Raw genomic sequence first — 6460 nt, 5'->3', positions numbered from 1 at the left:
CTTCTCAATTCTTCTGCTTTCCTTTTTCCCCTGGTGGGGTGCATATATTGTTTGTGTGGAAACTCTGCTGTAAGAATTTTGCTACTTTAAAATAGTGTTTTTCCAGAGGGATGTCACCCCAGATACACAGTTTGTAAGAGCAGTTGTCAAATATTTTCTAGTAGTTCCAATGGGTCTACATTCCTCTCCCCCACCTGCACCAAGTATAATTTGATATAAACTTTCTGGAGATCAGATGTATATCAGGAGCTTTTAAAAATCTTTATACCCTTCGATCCACTAATTCCTCTTCTAGTAAATGATCCAAAAGAAGGGCAAGAATTTATACAGAAAGGTGTTTATCATGGTGTTTATAATTGCAAATAATCAGACACCAGATCTAATAAATCATGGTGTAGCTACACTATAGATGAGTATGTAGCCATGAAAATGCAATGACATGGACAAATATGTATGCCATAAGGTGAAGTAAAAGCAGCAGGATGCAAAGTTGTATGTACAATAAAGAGCTCAATTATGAAAGAACAAAATACAAGTAAAATTGGAAGAAATTGTGCCAAAATGCTATTGGGGTCGCCTCTAGGTTGGCAGCAATTTTAGATTGTCTTTTGTTGTTTTGGTTTACTTTAACGTTTCCATTAAAATTTTCTGCAATAAGCATATATGACTCCGATAATCAGAAAAATTATATAAGGTAAAAGCTGCCTGAAATCCTTTCTGGTGTTATACGTGGTACCCATCCCCTAGGGCACTATTATTAGGACATTTAGGAAGTCTGCCCTCTTGTCCTGTGTTTTGTTCAAACTTTACCTATTCCTTTTAAATATACAGCATCCTCTGATGACAGGTGGTACTGAAAGAGAAATAGTGTAAAATCAAATGGGAATGGTACAAAGTAGCATTCTCCAAGGCCACCTTCTTGAAATCTGGCCCTAGAGAAGAGGTGACAAGCAGTTATGCCACAGCTTTCTAGTTAGGGAGCATTTTTAGGAAGAGACTAGGAGTCAAAGGTAGAATGGGGCGAGGGGGAGAGAAAGAACTTAGATGCATAATTCACACTAGGTATAAACTTAAATGACCCTTAAAGATATGAACTCTTGTTTCTCCATTTACCCACTTAGAAATTATGATAAATAAAGCAGTCCCTGGAAAAATTGTGAGAACTTTGATTTCCTTTTCTGCTCCCTTCCTCTTGACAATGACATCTTTCCCCCTTTTTAAATACTTGGTACTTTCATCTTCTCTTAGTTATTCTTTGATAAAACCTCACATACACTAGACTACCTCTCAGGCTATTTGCATTTTAAGTCCTCTATCTATAATTGTGGAATAAATTACTTTGACTTAAATTCAGAAAGTTTCAGACAATAGTAAGCAAGAAATTTTGGGGAGAGGCAGGAGTCTTCTTCTCACCCTGAAATCACAGGGTATATAAGAAAAGCTCAAATGACTAGCCTACTTTTAAGTCACTGGAATATCTGGGGAATTACTCAGAAGGAACTTTATTTCCTCTCTCTTCCCACCATCCCCACCCCCCAACCCCCACACCCTTCTCTCTTTTGCCCTTGTAGAAGGTTAACACTGGCTGCAGCTCCTAGAGACCTATTCTCCTCCAAGAACTTGGAAGTCTAAAGGCCTTTGACAAGTCCAAAATTGAGTTCTTATTTCCCTCTCCTAAACTTGATCCCGATTTCGAGTAAATGGCACCTCTATTCAGTGAGCTGCCTAGGTTGAAAACCTTTTGGGTCAATCCAAAAACCCCATATTCAATTCATTAGCAATTTCTATCAGCTCAGCCTTCAAAGCATTTCCCAAATCTGACCACTTCTCAGCGCCTCTACCACTGTAGTCTGTTTGGTCTCCTTCCTTCTACCCTTGCCCCCTTATAGTGTATTCTTCACAAACTAATAAGGTAGATTCTATTAGAATGTAAATCTGATAATTTCATCCTTTTGCTTAATATCTTCCAATGACTTCTCATCACATTTAGAATAAAATCCAAAGTTCTGGTAAGTCCCTCACTATTCTTGAACCATATCTCCCACCATTTTCTTCCTTGTTCAATCTGTTCCAACCACATTTGGTCTCCTTATTTTTCTCAAACCTACCAAGCACACTCTTACCTTAAGGCTGCTTTTATCTGCTAGAACATTATTTCTTCAGATATGCTCTCAGCTTGCTCCTTCACTTCATTTGCATCTCTACTCAAAGAATACCATCTCAGAAAGATCGTCCCTGACCATCCTAACTAAAATAGCAACCCAACTCCCACCACCACCCTTGATCATTTTCTATCCCCTTACTCAGCTTTGTTTTTCTTCATAGCACTTAACACTATCTGTTATTATATTATATATTTATTTGTTTATTTGTTAATTGTTTGTTGTCCCCCATCAAACTATAAAGTCCATGAGGCAGGTTCTTTTTTTTCACATCTGTATTCCAATCTCTAGAACACTGTACAGCATATATGTAAATGAACTGATTCACAAAATAATGAACCTATAGATTGAAAAGAGCATCATAGCTTCTTATTACTGGAGCCCACCCTGCCTGAGCATAGAGGAGGAAAGACAAAGTCATGTGGAACTCCAGATCCTAGTCATTTGGAAATTTTGCAGAAAAATGAGAGGACAGTGTTTTATTTTCCTGATTGCTAAAACAAATACAACACAATGGGTTGGCTTAAACAGTGGCAATTTATTGGCTCATTGTTTTGAAGCTAGGAGAAATCCAAAATCAAGGTGTCAGCAAGGCAATACTTTCTTCTAGAAGACTGTGGTATTCTGGGTCTGGCTGCCAGCTAACCTTGGTCCTTGGCTTTTCTGTCACATGGCAACACAAACTGCAGAATCTTCTCCTTTCTCTTCTGGGTTCCGTTGACTTCCAGCTTCTGGTTGCTCTGCCTGGCTTCTCTTTCTGTGGCCTTCTCTATAAGGCCCCCAGTAATAGGATTAAGAACTTGCCTGATTCATTTGGGCCATACCTCAACTGAAGTAACCTCATCAAAAGTTCCTATTTACAATGAGTTCACACCCACAAGAATACATTAAGAATAAGGACATGTTTTTCTGGGGTACGTAACTCGAAGCCACCACAGATAGAAAGGTCTTTCTTATATCATATGCCTTGGAAGTTTTTCTTCCCCACTGACGCCATTATCCATGGCTTTGATCACTCCCATTCCTTTCTTCTGAAGACATTCCCTACAGGGAAAATAAACCCTACCTTATAAACAGAGTTTCTGCTCTCTTAAGCTGTTTAGTACCCAGGATATTAGGGGAATGGGAGCAGAAAAAAGTTGGTTGGCAATTTAGATGGAAAGACAATACTGACAAGACTACATATGTGGAAAACAGGAATTTCAGACATAGGGCATATTTGATCTAGGAGTGTTAAAGGGAGATGACATAGTGTAGTAGTCAAGGACACAGGCTGTAAAATGAGACAGTCTTGAGTTCATATTCCAGCAACACCACTAGCTGTTTACTTAGCATTTTTTGGTATCAGTTTCTTCATCACAAATGGTAATAATTATTTCATAGGGTGCTTTGAGAATTATATGTTATTATACATGTAAACTGCTTAGCACAATGCATGGCACATACTTCGCCCTAAATGGATGGGAGATAGCATTTTTATTGTTGTTGTTATTATTTAAGTGTCTGTGCTGGTTTGAATCTATTATGTGCCCCCAGAAAAGCTGTGTTCTTTTAATCCAGTCTTGTGGGGGCAGACCTACTGTGGGTGGGACCTTTTGATTTGATTATTTCCATGGAGATGTGACCCCACCCATTCAAGGCGCATCTTAATTAGTTTCCTGGAGTCCTTAAGAGAGCTCAAGGAGAGAGTGCTCAGAGCCAACACAGACCCAGACGCTTGGAGATGCAGGCAGATAGAAGTTTGGAGATGCCAAGTTAAGAGATGAAGCCCAGCATTTGCCCTGGAAAAGCTAAGCGAGAATGCACAGACGCTTAAAGAGAAGGCCACTGGAACCCAGGAGCAACCCAGGAGCAAACCAGGAGCAACCCAGGAGCAAAGGACCAGAGATGCCAGCCACATACTTTCCCAGCTGACAGGTATTCCAGATGCCATTGGCCTTTCTTCAGTGAAGGTATCTCTTGTTGTTGCCTTAGTTTGAACACTTTTATGGCCTTAGAACTGTAAATTGTAACCTAATAAATCCCCTTTATGAAAGCTAATCCATTTCTGGTATATTGCATTCCAGCAGCTTTAGCAAACCGGAACAGGGTCTAGGGTGAAGGAAAGCTATTGACAACAGTGGAGATTATAAGTTTTACAGAAATAGCAGAATAATTTATTATGTGACTGGCTTATGTTTTATACCCAGTTATAATACAAGACAACAATGACTTTTTATACCATTTAATATGCTCAAAGTTAATTTTGTTTCATATGGTTAAAATAAATTCACAAAACATGTGAAAAGACAGAAGGCAATGTAGTTTACTGGGTTAAACCCAAGATTTGGAGTCGATCAGATCTGAGCTTTAATCCTGGCTCTGCCATGTACTTGCTCTGTGATTTGGACAGGTAAATTAACCAGTCTGGTCCAGTTTCTTATCACATAGGCACAATAGCATAGTATTCTCCATAAAAATCAGTCTGGTTTCTTGTGGTAAGTGATGTGGTATAGAGTGGAGGAGCTGTGGCTAGAAAGCTAGGTTGGGGCCAAATTACAAAGAACATTACATACCACACTAAATTGAGCTTGGACATTATTCAGTGCAAGCTACTGATTTCTAAAAGCTCATTTAAATGATATAATCATTTGTATATTTTTAGAAAGATACTCTAATAGCTGTGTTAGAGTAAAGGTATGGCATCAAGGGGAAGATGTGGCAGAGATTATGAGACTTGAAGTAGGAAGCTTAACCAGGAGAAAAATATAATAATTGATAGAAGATGATGTAGGCTTGATTATTCAAAAAATGAAGAAATCCCAAAATTAATTCTTAAACTATATTATCATATTTATTTCTATGAGCGGTTTTCTTCCTGTGCTAAGCAGAAAAACAGATGACTTACACATTCCAAAATCTTGAAAATACAGGGAATTTACAACTTGACTTCCACTTGTTCATGCAAGACTGTTGAAACTGGGAATCATTTCAGGAAATATAAGCAATCAGAAGAGAGAAGTTGAGCTAGAAGAAAAGGGTTTTTCAATGGCATAAGATTCCATATGGGAGAGGCATTTTGATTTCTGCTGTGCTGGGTATATGATAGTCCTTTACATTCAGCTATTCTCACAATCCATATCACTAGCAGCACTACCCCTATCTTCTAAGGTAACTCTCTCTCATCTAACTATTTTAGCCACTTTTTGGTTCAGTATAAAACTCTTCTATGTTGAGACACTTAAGCATTTATCAATGCTGAACAAAGACACCATCTTCCTAATTTTATTAGAATTTCTTCCATAAGAATGCTTACCTCCTTAATTCCAGTTCCAAGGGAATAAGTATTTTCTGGAGCTGGTTCATCACTCATAATATAAGAACAGATTTTAATTCTAGCACTGTCATTTATTTAAAAAGTGTTCTTAGAAAATTTGCTTACTTTTTCTGAACTCAGTTCTTTATAGGCAGTTCTAAAATAGGCATAACAATACCTACATTGGAGATTGAGAATTAAATTAAGTGAGATAAGCTAGTATCTTTACAGCACTGGTTCATACTGGTGCTCAATATTGGTGTATATGAACTTGGTGTTGCTTGTAGACTCATAAGGATGGAGACTACTTAACCTCTTTTCCACTATGTGTATGTGTGTTTCAAATAATCATTCTGGAATAATGATGAAGGACTCACCTACTTGGCTAAAGAAAAGAAATCAGTAAATAAGTACACACATGCACGCACTCATATATAATTTCATTCATATGTTTAAAAAGAATGCATATTTTGCAATTGTAGCTACTGTGGTTTATATATGCATATGCTTCCCCACATATATAAGGTAAATTGCATTAATTCTCTTTGTAGTCTATCAGTTTTTGCTTTATATATTTTGAAACTTTGCCACAGGTACATATAAATTTAAAAACAATATTGGTTTGGTTAATTGAACCTCTCATCAGTATACAGTGCCCCTTAAATTAAATTGTGTGTCTGATGATTTCCTCTAGGCATACCAGCTTTGTTTTGGTTGGTGTTTGCAAGGTATGTAGTTTCCTTTTAATTTCAACCTCCCTGTGTCATGATTTTTTAAATGTGCCTTTTATTAACAGCAGTTAGAGGTGGGTTTTTTTTGTTTTTTTTTTTTTAACCAAGCAGACAATCTTTAACTTTTAACTGGAGCATCTAGTCCTTTACATTTGTGTATTTACTACTATATTTTGAATTACATCTGCCATTTTCAAAAGTGCTTCCTATTTGTCTGATCTGCTATATTTCTTTTTTTCTCCCTTTTGCTCTCTTTTAGATTGATTTCTGAT

The sequence above is a fragment of the Choloepus didactylus genome, chromosome 4, assembly GCF_015220235.1.
Source record: "Choloepus didactylus isolate mChoDid1 chromosome 4, mChoDid1.pri, whole genome shotgun sequence".
In the NCBI taxonomy this organism is placed as follows: Eukaryota; Metazoa; Chordata; class Mammalia; order Pilosa; family Megalonychidae; genus Choloepus; species Choloepus didactylus.
This window is presented reverse-complemented; position numbering follows the sequence as displayed.